This window comes from Macrobrachium nipponense, chromosome 42 (genome assembly GCF_015104395.2).
Source record: "Macrobrachium nipponense isolate FS-2020 chromosome 42, ASM1510439v2, whole genome shotgun sequence".
In the NCBI taxonomy this organism is placed as follows: Eukaryota; Metazoa; Arthropoda; class Malacostraca; order Decapoda; family Palaemonidae; genus Macrobrachium; species Macrobrachium nipponense.
Genome location: NC_061103.1, coordinates 10,295,909 through 10,308,281, shown reverse-complemented (window position 1 = coordinate 10,308,281; position 12,373 = coordinate 10,295,909). Strand labels below are relative to the sequence as shown.

General features: G+C 44.7%; 1 long non-coding RNA gene across 1 annotated transcript in view; it reads right to left on the bottom strand.

Moving 5' to 3' along the window:
- The window catches only part of LOC135212971 (uncharacterized), a 39,480-nt gene that overhangs the window by 25,977 nt on the left and 1,130 nt on the right, over positions 1–12,373 (bottom strand). The window lies entirely within an intron of this gene.

Genomic DNA, 12,373 nt, shown 5'->3' with positions numbered 1-12,373 from the left:
GTTTCCCTGCATTATTCGCGGAAAATTCGCGCATTCTCGGTATTTTTCTATGGTAAATATCCACAAATTCCTGGTTTTTTTGATGAATTTCATCATAAAATGCACTTTTTGTGATAAAACTATTAAAAAACCATGTATGAAAATTTTTAGTGGGTTTTTCTTGAGTTTCAACTAACAAAATAGGCTGTTTTTAGCATTTTTATAGGGGTTCCAAACATTCGCGGGTTCTAACTATTCACGGGGGGGTCTGGTACGCATCCCCCGCGAATACGGGGGGACCACTGTAATACCATATGAGGAGGAGGTGAAGTTTTTAGGGATGATTTTTGATAAGAAACTAACATGGGGTAGTCATATTGACTCTGAAAATTAAGGTGAAGAAGTCCCTTAACATTTTAAAAGTAGTTTCAGGTTTTAATTGGGGTGCTGATAAGAGGTCACTTTTACGGTTATATGACTCTTTATGTAAATCAAAGCTTGAGTATGGTTGCCAAGTCTACTCTTCAGCAAGTGCAAGCAAACTTAAGGAGTTGGATGTAGTTCATCATGCTGGTCTGAGAATATGCTCTGGAGCATTTAAAACATCTCCAGTTGAAAGCTTATATACCGACACAGAAGAGCTCCCTCTAGACTTACGTCGAGAGGAACTGGGACTGCGGTATATGTTCAAACTAAGAGGTTCCCCAGAAAACCCTGCAGCAGCTATTCTTAACCAAAACAATACACAGCAGTTTGCAAATGCTAGAGCATCCAAGCCTTTTCATGTGAGAATTAATGCTGCAGTTGACAGTGTGTCTATTAAAGACCAAAAAATTAAGGCAATACATTGCTCTAAGCTGCCTCCTTGGTTGACCCCAGAACCATCGGTCTGTCAAAAAACTGTGGTTAAAAAATCTGCTAAAGTCCAAGAAATGAAGGTTTGTTTTCTTGATCATGACCGAAAGCATTCGGGTCCTGTTAAACTTTTTACTGATGGATCAAAGACATCAAGTGGTGTTGGTTGTGCTGTTGTTCATGGTAATAACTCATATGCGGGCAGACTTTCAAATGCGTCCATTTTTACAGCTGAATTAACTGCATTAGCCAAATCTCTTGAGATTGCTTCTACTCTACAGGGTAATAATTTCACCATTTACTCAGATTCTTATAGTGTACTCATGGCCATTAAGCAAAATAACCCTAAAGATCCAATTGTTCAACGTATTCAAGAATGGTTATATAGGCTTGCTTCCAAATTCAAATCTGTCCATTTTTGCTGGGTTCCTTCCCATGTGGGTATTGCTGGTAACGAACTTGCTGACCATGAAGCAAGAGATGTCATGACTAAAGAAGACATTCTCTTCCAACATGTTCCTTCCACTGACATGAAATGGACTATTCGTTCATACGTTAAAAATAAATGGCAAGCCCGTTGGTCGTCTCCCCATCTAACCAACAATAAAAAGTACAGGAAGATCCGACAAAGTATTGAACATTGGCCCTCTGGTTTCCAACAAAATCGTAAGGTAGAAACTATTATGTCGTCTAAGAATTGTCCATACTCGATTGACCCACCGATTCCTGTTGGAGGGGGTACCTGCACCAGTCTGTATGCAGTGTGACTCTCCTCTTACTATGGAACACATTATATTACATTGCCATAGGTATTCTGCGACACAACACAGACATGGGTTAGTGGGCAGGGATATAGCAGAACTGCTTGGTCCGGATGTAATTGTTAAAAGAATTGTGGGATTCCTTAGACATTAACCTTTTTAATGAAATTTAATATTGACCTCCAAGTACGTTGCAAAGTGTAGTGTATAACACTAAAGTTGTTTATATAAGCATGCTTATATGAATGAGTATGTGTATGGTATATGTATGTATAAGTTTTTTACTCTTGTTTGCACTCACAAAATGCGGTTATAATTTTTATGACGGATATCCGTTTTTATCATAATTTTAACATCGCCTGTATTTATGTAGTTTATAAAATCATCAACATAAATATTCATGTCAAACCAATTTCATTATAGCGCTGAATAATCCCTATGGATTCCAGTGCTTGGCTTCAAGCCTAAATTTCATATTCCATTCCATTACTATCAAGGGGGAGGCGGTGTGCTGCGGTCTTGTGTATGAAAAAAGCTCGTCTCTTTTCCCGACAAGCTTCCGTATAGGCCACTCGTCTGACACACACACACATGATGAGCAACCCACGCGACCCTGCTTCTGAGTGTTCAGAAATCAAGGTGTTGGTAACAGTCAGACATGTATTGTGTGAGTGTCCAAAGTATGACCAGCAGAGACTGTCAACTTTTGGAAATAAGACAATAAAAGAAATTTTGTCAGAATCTTTTACTTTTTCATTAGTTCCGATTTATACTTTTTTGAGGAACTGCGATTTAATTGATAAAATATAAAACATTAGTGTTTAGTGAATTTTAAAACAAAATTTCAAAAAGTTAAAACTAACTGAATTTTAATATACTGTTTTAGTACATATGTAAGGGGAACATGAGTAAATGTATTTATTGTGTGTGTGTTCTAGTATGAAAGCATTTGCCTTGGAGCAGTTTTTTTTTTTTTTTTTTATCCTGAATGACCAATTTGGTCCCAGTTCTTGCCTAAGGGCTAGACCTGGCATTTTATCTAGTAATCCTTCAGCTCAGTGGTCTGGTTAAACTACTTTTATAATAATGATGTAATAATTTTTGCTGGGTTGCCCTAACCTACTTCTGGTAACAGACCATTGCCAATTGGTTAAGTTGTTTGGCAATCGGGAGTTGAAGGACATTGAGAATCCGAGATTGTTCCACTTGAAAGAAAAAACCCTTCAGTATAAATTCGCAGTCAAATACGTAGCAGGTAAAAGAAATACAGCTGCTGATACCTTGTCCCGGTACCCAAATCTAAAGGCATCACCAAACAAGATAGACTTGGAGGATGCAGAAGAGGTATGCAGGATAACGTGTGCTACAATGATCGCATCATTTCGTGACGTGGATAGTGACATTATAGTAATCGACAGTGAAGACACTGAGAAAATTGCTAGCAAAGATGATGATTATCAGTTGTTATTGAAAAGGGTAAGACACGACAACTGGCCAGAAAGTAGGAAATATGGTGGAGCTTGCATTAAAATGATATTGTTATAATACAATAAAGTTTCATACATACTTACCTGGCAGATATATACGATTAATGGCCCACCCAGCCTCCCCGCAGGAGACAGGTGGAAGAGAGAAAATATGATAGAAAACGGGAATGGTTCCTAGTCCTGCCGCCCAGGGCAGGCAGGTAGATCACCTGACCTACCGGTAGCGAGTGGCGCGAAATTTGAATTTCTGTCGGGGACGACGGAGTCTTAGCTATGTATATATCTGCCAGGTAAGTATGTATGAAACTTTATTGTATTATAACAATATCATTTTCATACAATGAACTTACCTGTCAGATATATACATAGCTGATTGGCACCCTTTGGTGGAGGGTCAGAGACAGCTAATATGGAATAGACAGGTAAACAACATATGTTGTAGGTATAAAAGAAAAAACCTTGGTTCCTACCTGATAGGTGGTAGACTTCGTGGCTGTAGCCCGGTAGTCTGCATCACCTCAAGACTTTAGCGAGATATTAGATCTATGGCTAGAGTTCTTGTGGGTCTGTCGATGGGTATAAGAACCGCTTACTCGGCAGAGCCTAAAAGGACTTTGTCAATGGGTACTGGACCACTTCTATGACAACACACCTTGTGAAGGAGCATAACCAATCCCGACCACCTGATCCTAACCACCATGTTAGTATATAGAATTGCTCTGAGTTATCCCCGAACTCATAACAAACAACCCATAACTCGAAACGAAAAACTCATTTATACAAAAATTCTCAAAAAAAAAAAAAATTTTTAATACTCCCCTAAAAGATATCACAAGAGTTCCTTACTGAACAACAGTGACTGGCCGCCAGTGCAGCACCGAGCCCTCTTTGTCAGCAGGAATCTAGAACATATCTAGTAGAAGGTATGTTACAAAATTTAAGGATTGGTGTTTGCTCCGTACCCAGTATTGTATCCGCCGATACAAATGGTCCCAGAGAAAACATTTCTCGTAGGTCACGCGAACGTCTTTAAGATAGTGAGATGCAAAAACTGAATTGCACCTCCAATATGTCGTGTCAATGATTTTCTTGAATGACATATTCTTCTGAAAAGAGAGAGACGTCGCCACTGCTCTAACTTCATGTGCTTTTACTCTTAAAAGCGGAAAAGAGTCGTCAGGACAGAACTTGTGAGCATCCGTAATGACGCTCCTAATGAAGAAAGCTAATGCGTTCTTAGACATGATTCTTGTGGGGTCCTTAATCGAACACCAAAGACTTTGTCTAGAGCCTCCCATTTGTTTCTTTCTTTGTAAGGAGAACTTCAAGGCTCTTACGGGGCAAAGAGACCTATCTGTTTCTCTCCCTACTAGACTCGATAAGCCTTTGATCTCGAATCTCTTGGGCCAGGGATTCGATGGATTTTCATTCTTCGCTAGAAAAAGAGTTCTAAACGAGCAAAAGGCCGAGTCTTTGTTAAAGCCGACTTCATCTTCTAGGGCATGAAGTTCGCCAACTCTTTTGGCTGTCGCCAAAGATAGGAGAAACAAGCATTTTCTTGTTATATCCCTGAACGAAGCTACGTGGGGAGGCTCAAATCTGTCAGACGAAAGGAACTTGAGAACTACGTCCAGGTTCCAGCTGGGTGGAGTTAGTTCCTTCGATTTTGTCGTTTCAAACGATCTAATCAAGTCGTGCAGATCTTTATTGTCAGCAATGTCTAGGCCTCTGTTTCTAAATACTGCCGACAGCATGCTTCTGTATCCTTTGATTGTCGATACAGACAAATGAGAGACCTCTCTCAAGAACAATAGGAAATCGGCGATTTCGGTTATAGAGGTACTGGAGGAGGACAACTTCTTAGACTTACACCACCTTCTGAATACCTCCCACTTCGACTGATAGACTCGTCTAGTGGAAGCTCTGCGGGCTCTAGCGATAGCGCTTGCAGCTTCGCGAGAAAACCCCCTCGCTCTGACAAGTCTTTCGATAGTCGAAAGGCAGTCAGAGCGAGAGCGGGGAGGTTTTGATGAAACCTCTCGAAGTGTGGCTGTCTGAGAAGATCCATCCTTTTGGAAGGGATCATGGGAAGTCTACTGTCCACTCCAGCACCTCTGCAAACCAATCTTGTGCTGGCCAAAACGGGGCTATCAGGGTCATCCTTGTCCCGTTGGACGCTACGAACTTTCTCAACACTTGTCCCAGGATTTTGAAAGGGGGGAAAGCGTACACGTCCACATGAGACCAGTCCAGCAGGAAGGCGTCGACCACGAGAGCTCTTGGGTCTTCCACCACTGAACAAAAGACTTCCAGCCTTTTGGAAAGGAATGTGGCGAACAGATCTACGTGAGGAGTGCCCCAAAGATCCCAAAGACTCTGACACACCTCTGAATGAAGAGTCCATTCTGTGTGAAGGACCTGGCTTCTCCTGCTCAGTCTGTCCGCCCTGATGTTTCTCGTCCCCTGAACAAATCTTGTTAGGAGGGCGATGTTTCTTTGTGAGGCCCAAATTAGCAGATCTCTTGCTATCATCGTAAAGCGACACTGAGTGTGTTCCTCCCTGCTTCCGATGTAGGACAGGGCTGTAGTGTTGTCCACATTCACTTGGACCACACTGTTCGTCACAAAGGATTCGAAGAACTTTAGCGCTAAGTGAACTGCTAAAAGTTCTTTGCAATTTATGTGCCAGGACACCTGTGCTGTCTTCCAGGTGCCTGACACTTCTCTCGGTCCTAGTGTTGCTCCCCAACCCTTCTCCGATGCGTCGGAATACAACACTCGGCTTGGGTTCGGAACTTCCAGAGAAATTCCCTTGTTCTCTTTTAGAGGGGACAACCACCATTGCAGGTGTGGTTTCATCTCCATTGGAAGGAGAAAACTGTCGGAGAGAAGTCCCGTCTTCCAGTTCCACGATCTCCTTAGGAAAAACTGAAGAGGGCGAAGATGTAGTCTTCCTAGAGGAAAAAACTGTTCGAGCGAGGAAAGGGTGCCTAGTAGGCTTAACCATTCCCTCGCCGAAGTTCGTTCTTTCCCTAAGAAGAGAGAGACTTTTTCCAAGCCTCTCACGATTCTCTCTTGCGAAGGAAATACTCGAAAACCCCGAGAATCCATCTGAATCCCCAGATAGACCAAGTTCTGTCTGGGAATCAGCTGTGACTTCTCGAGGTTCACGAGTAGTCCCAACGCCTTTATCAGGTCTAGGGTCAAGAAAGGTCCTCCAAACACTGTCTCTCTGTTCTGGCCCTGATGAGCCAATCGTCCAAATATAGAGAGATGTTGACGCCTTTGAGGTGAAGAAACCTCGCCACATTCTTCATCAGGCTTGTGAAGACCTGAGGAGCTGTGGATAGGCCGAAACACAAGGCCCTGAACTGAAAGATCCTTCCCCCCGTCATGAAACGGAGGTACTTCTTCGACGAAGGGTGAATCGGGACATGAAAATAGGCGTCCTGGAGATCCAGCGACACCATCCAATCTCCTTGACGTAACGCCGCAAGGACTGAGGCCGAAGTCTCCATAGAGAACTTCTCCTTTCGAACGAACTTGTTCAGAGCGCTGACATCTAGAACTGGTCTCCAGCCCCCCGAGGCTTTCGCAACCAGGAAAAGCCGATTGTAAAACCCCGGAGAGTTTTGCTCTAGAACCAGTTCTATAGCTCTTATTTTGTCCCACATTTGATTCACCATCAGACGAAGAGTATCCCTCAGTACAGGGTCCCTGTATCTGGCTGACAGTTCCCGCGGAATGGTCGTTAGTGGAGGACTGTCTTGGAAGGGGATAAGATATCCCTTCCTGATTATGGACATGGAAGAGGCATTTGAGTTTATGAGTGACCAGGCGTCTGCAAATTCGAGAAGCCTGGCCCCCACTGGTGTTTGGAGGCTGTCTGTCTCACTTCCCTTTCTAAAGGGACGGGAAGGAGCCTTACCTCTCCTCTCAAGACCTCTTCTCTTAGAGGTAGCTCTGGAGAGAGGCCCTCCTCGAAAGGGCTGAACCGTAGAAGTCGGTCCTTTCTTGTCAACAGAAACAAGAGGTCTCTTCTTCCTTGCAGTTTGCAGGAGAAGATCCTGAGTCGCCTTCTCAGTCAGTGATCGAGAAATGTCCTTCACTAACTGAGAAGGAAACAGGAAGTCAGACATGGGAGCGAAAACCAGGGCTGCTCTCTGTGAGGGAGAAACCGCCTAGGTTAGGAATGAACTAAAAATACTCCTCTTCTTAAGGAGTACTGCTCCGAAAAGAGAGGAGATTTCTCCCGATCCGTCTTGTACCGCCTTGTCAATACAAGCAAGAATACTGAGAATGACTTCGGGGTCAAGACCATCCGAGTCATGAGCTTTCTTAGACATCACCCCAAGGGACCAGTCTAGGAAATTAAACACTTCCAAAATATGGAAGAGTCCCTTGAGGAGATGATCCGTCTCCGAAATAGCCCAAGACACGCGCTCCATTCGAAGCGTGTCTCCTTGCCGAGTCAACCAAGGTTGAAAAGTCCGCTTCGGCTGCCGCTGGAAGAGAAAGGCCCATGTTCTCCCCAGTTCGGTACCAGAAACCTCTCTTGCCAGAAAGTATGGCTGGAGGCATACAGAAGGTGGTCCTGCCCAGATCCTTCTTAGACAACATCCATTTGTCTATAAGGACTGAAGCGCTCTCTTCATAGAGATCGTAGGTCTCATCTTCAAGACCGACGAAGACTTAGGCACAATCGCACTCGAAAACAGTGATCGAGGCGAAGGAGGAGCGGCAGGAGTTAAAGAATCTCCGTATTCTCGTAAAAGAAGGTCAGTTAGAACTTTATAGTTCGAGACTCCTTCTCTCCCGTCACCCTCTTCTTCCGAATCTCCTTCTCCACCTTGTGGAGAATCGGCCTGAAAAACGAGAGGATCTTCATCCCGTTCTCTCTCTACTGGTGACAAACTCCTACTAGGAGAGGGGCTCATAGAGTGAACCGACTCTCTCTCACGTCTAAAAGAAGTCTCGCGTCTGCTTGACTTCTCGTGCCTGAACAGCTCCTCGCGCTTGGCTGGCGCCTCGCGCTTGCTTGCGCTCGCTTGGCGGCTTCACGCTTGGCTGGAGCGTGTAGCCTGGCTGGCATCTCGCGCCTGGCTGACGTCTCGCGCTTGTCTGGCGCCTCACGCAACTCCTCGCGCCTGGCCTGGCTGAATCCTCGCGCTTGCTGGCGCCGTCGCAGCTTGGCTGGAGCCTCGCGCTTGGCTGAATCCTCACGCCTAACTGGCGCCTCGCGCCTGGCTGGCGCCTCAGGCCTGAGCGTATCCTGATCTCGAGCAACTCGCTTGGATAGATCCTGACGTTTGTACGACTCTTCGTGCCTGGAAGACGTCCCATGTCTGGCGGACGCTTCACGTCTGGCTGGAGAAAGAAGACGAGACTTCTTAATAGGAAGTCTAGCGTCCTTCTTGCGAGGGGGATCCCTTGAAAGAACTCCAACCAAAGAGGCAATCGCTTCTTGAAACTGCAAGCAAAATCCTCTTGGAAGCCACCCCAGCGTCCTCTTCAATAGAAGAAGCAGGAGAACTCGAAGGAGTGCGATCATCAAATACAGCTCTAGGAGGCGTCGAAACCAGCTTAGCCTTCTTGATAGAAGAAGGAGCTTCCTCCGAGAAGCGCTCCGGGCTCGAGTCGAACGCGCGCTCTTTCCAATGCCTTTTTAGTGGCCTAGAAAGATCCGAGTCCTTCCACCCTCGTTTAGGTGAAGGAGAACCGGACGACGAGAAACAATCTCGTAGGACGCTTCTATTTGAGCGGTCCTGAGCAGACTGTAACGAAACAGAACCTGCTGAAGGGACGCCTGACCGTTGGGGATTCCCACAACCTCCGTACGACTTTCGACTTTCCTACTCCTCTGGGTATGTGAGTTTGGAAGAGGTCTAGGCCTGGGAGCATCGCAGGGACGGTCAGACGCCCCCTCCACAACACTGGGAACACTCACTTCACTTTGTAATTCACAATCACTAGCCTTACCTTGCATGGCCGCCATCTTTGTCTTCATTTTACGAAGAGTAGCCTTCAGATTGGCGATTTCAGAAGCCGAATCCGAATGCAAAGCCTGTGAGGATTCAGATACATAGGGAGAATCATATTCATTAACAAAAGGAGAGTTAGACTCAGAAAAAGGCTCAATAGGCCTTGTACTCACAATCTTTTGTGCAGCCCGTCTAATCCTATCCCTCTCTAACTTCTTCAAGTAAGAAGTTAGAGTCTTCCATTCATTAGCATCCAACTTTTCACACTCAATACAGGTGTTAGCCAAAGAACAGTCAAACCCCCTACATTTACGACATACAGTGTGAGGATCAACCGAAGCCTTCGGTATCCTCACCTTGCAGCCTACATTCACACACACTCTCACACTAACACTTGAATCAGACATTCTATTAGAAAAATCAAAAGCAAGTCCAAATCCAGTCCACAGTAGCGAATGCCAAAACAACGATCCAGTACGTCACCAAGAAATCCAATAAAGATGATCAATAAAGTCTTGAAAAGCGAATTCCAGTCAGGAGGTAGTAACAACAATGTTGATACCACCGGCGACAGAGAAAATATGATAGAAAACGGGAATGGTTCCTAGTCCTGCCGCCCAGGGCAGGAAGGTAGATCACCTGACCTACCGGTAGCGAGTGGCGCGAAATTTGAATTTCTGTCGGGGACGACGGAGTCTTAGCTATGTATATATCTGACAGGTAAGTTCATTGTATGAAAGTTGTATTTCCAGGTAAGGGAATGGCTGAGCTATATCAATGGACTGGTCACTTATGCTTTTGATGAGGGGCACATACGTTTGGTAGTGCCGCAAGCTCCGAGGGAAACTGTGGCATGTAACCTACACTCGGGCCACCAAGGCGCCGATTCAATGTTGCGTAAGGCACGACAATCTGTGTATTGGCCTGGGATGGAGGCAGATGTAATGTTTCAGAGGTCTAAATGTACGACATGCAATGAGAATTTGCCATCCCAACAACGAGAACCATTTATTCCCACCCAACCGCCTGTGTATCCATTTCAGAAAACCGTAGATTTCTTTCAGTTAGATAATAAATGCTACTTAGCATATGCAGACAGATTAACTGGGTGGTTGGATATGTCGCACTTTGGCAATGGTGTGACTTCATCAAAGATCATCCCTGTATTGCGGAGGTTGTTTTGCCGTTGAGGTACCCCTGAGGAGATATCCACTGATGGGGGGGACGAACTTAGCGAATACTGAGATGTTGGACTTTTATAAGCGATGGGGGGTGCAACTGCGTATCTCGTCAGCACAATACCCCCAATCAAATGGGCGAGCTGAGGTGGCTGCGCGCTCTGCTAAGCATATGATAAAGGACAACGTTAGGGGTGATGGTAGCCTAGACACCGATGCCACGACAAAAGCCTATATGCAATACAGAAATACTCCCCCTATAATATATAGACAAGTTCCCTGCGCAATTAACGTTGGGAAGGCAAATGAATTCTTGTTTTTGGATAATCATCGGATAATGAGAATATGAGAGAGAGAAAAGGCTATGGTCAAAACTTCACAGAAAGAGAAAGAATTATATGACCTACGTGTAGGCAACCAAGTCTTGTTCAGGACATAGTCAGTAAGAAGTGGGATCGATCGGGGGTGGTAATGGAAAAACTCCCATGTAGACAGTATTCAGTCAAAATAGATGGGACTGGCAGAATGTCAAGGAGAAATCGCCACCACTTGAAATACATAACAGCGAAGAGCCAGTACCCAACTATAAAACCAGCTGGGGAAGTCCCCACCCGTTGGTAGGCGTAGGGTAAAAAACCGCATGGTACAGGGGTGGACCATGTACGATCAATGTGTACAACCCCAAAAAAAGTACATTATAACGCGTCCTGACATCGCGTTGGTGAGAAACGGAGCTAAAGACCTCTACTCCGGCGTCAGGACGCGTTATAATGTACTTTTCTTGGGGTTGTACACATTGATCGTACATGGTCCACCCCTGTATCATGTGGTTTTTTACCCTAGTTCAAGGCAAACTAAACGCCCAGCTTGGATGAAGGACTACAAGAGTGGAAAATAGATTGCATTCTATTTGTGGAGCTATTATTGTGGTTTGCTTCGATTAACCATTCTTCGCTGAATTTTTCCCCCCCTCCATTTTGTCTGTTCTTATTTGTGATATCCTCTGTTTGCCTCTGATTTTGACTTTTGAGTATACCTATGTTTTGCTATAATGCGTGGCTTGAGGAGGGATGTAGGATAAGTATGTATCCTGTTACTGGTATCAGTAATACTACGTAATGAACCGAGTGTTGTTATGTGTAAAGTTAGCAACACATTACCTAACCCCGTCGCGCCAAGACTTTGGTTTGACGCAAACGCCAGTTGCCCTGTACCCGCCTTAGGATTAAGACACCTCTGTAATAAACCATCAACACGTGAATAGTGCCTCTTACTTACCCTGCCCATAGAGTATCCTATAACCCCCAGCTACTATTCTGTCACAAAATACTCCAATCAAAAATTCAAGTTTCTCCAACTGAGCAGTCAGCAGAAAAAGAGTGAGACTCCTCACCTCAGCCAATGGCAGGTTAAGAAAAAGAGCTTGATGATGGCAGGTGGTTCAGGGGTCGCCTTCCCCCACCAGGTACTTATCATACCTAGCACCAGTTAGCTTATCTGTACTAGGGTAAAAAACCACATGGTACAGGGGTGGACCATGTACGATCAATGTGTACAACCCCAAGAAAAGTACATTATAATGCGTCCTGACACCGGAGTAGAGGTCTTTAGCTCCGTTTCTCACCAACAACAAGTCGCGACTGATGCCCATCTCCGATGTCAGGACGCGTTATAATGTACTTTTTTTGGGGTTGTTCACGCTGATCGTACATGGTCCACACCTGTGCCATGCGGTTTTTTACCCTATTACTAGGTAAGATAGATGGTCAATTCCATAGCATAGACCAGAAATTCCAAGTACTGAAAATTATCCTCAAAATACCACAGATAACATTAAATATTACTAGATTAACCAATCTTACCAACATTAAATCTTACTAGATTAACCAATCTTACCAACATTAAATCTTACTAGATTAACCAATCTTACCAACATTAAATCTTACTAGATTAACCAATCTTACCATGCTACACTATAAAGATTGACAGTATGGAAGAATGTGCTTGATGATAGCCACATAGGGTATTTCTACAGCAGTCCGCACGGACTGCAAGGAACATAACCGCAGATATGACATCCACTAGGGATTGGGGACCGTCCAATGTATTTCATCGTGTTTAGTACTGGCCCC